Below are 859 nucleotides of genomic sequence, written 5' to 3' on the forward strand. Positions count from 1 at the left end.
AATGGTTAGAGTGTTGGACTCCCAATCGAAGCGTTGTGAGTTCTAGTCTCGGCCCGGACGGAATTGTGGGTGGGGGGAGTGCATGATCAGCTCTCTCTCCACCTTCAATAAGCAAGGCATCGAACCAGCAAGGCATCGAACCCCCAACTGCTCCCCGGGCGCCACAGCATAAATGGCTGCCCACTGCTCCGGGTGTGTGCTCACAGTGTGTGTGTGTGTGTGTGTGTGTGTGTGTGTGTGTGTGTGTGTTCACTGCTCTGTTCACTGCTCTGTGTGTGTGCATTTCGGATGGGTTAAATGCAGAGCACAAATTCTGAGTATGGGTCACCATACTTGGCTGAATGTCACTTCACTTTCACTTAAAACAGACATTTTTGTTCTGGGTATAGGGATTTGTCACCCATCAACCTAGATATAACACCTGCAATAGACACAAGACTAAATCTTTGTTAATACATCTTGTTGAACATTCTAAAGTCCATCCATAAGACCCTCCAAAATGATTGCTGTATCAGTGACCTCCTGGCAAACCTTGTGGAGACATCGGGCTGTCCTCTGGCATCACAGTGAGAATTCCCTTTGATTCTTGAGGTTCAACTATATCACAGACCTAAGAAAGAAAAGCTATATTAAAATACATTCTTATATTGCAAACGCAAACAAGCGCATGTTCCTTTAAAAAATGTAAACTGCTTAAGGTGCTGTTACTAGTTCTTGAAGTAACATTTAAATTTGTAACAGGGCTTCAGTGGAAAATTGTCAGTGATAATTTGGACCTTTTCAGCAAAAGCATCTTTAAAATGTTTAATAGCAATGTCTTTAGTAAAACCGTTACATCCCTACCATGATCGGTTTGGTT

The sequence above is a fragment of the Carassius gibelio genome, chromosome B4, assembly GCF_023724105.1.
Source record: "Carassius gibelio isolate Cgi1373 ecotype wild population from Czech Republic chromosome B4, carGib1.2-hapl.c, whole genome shotgun sequence".
NCBI classification, from domain to species: Eukaryota; Metazoa; Chordata; class Actinopteri; order Cypriniformes; family Cyprinidae; genus Carassius; species Carassius gibelio.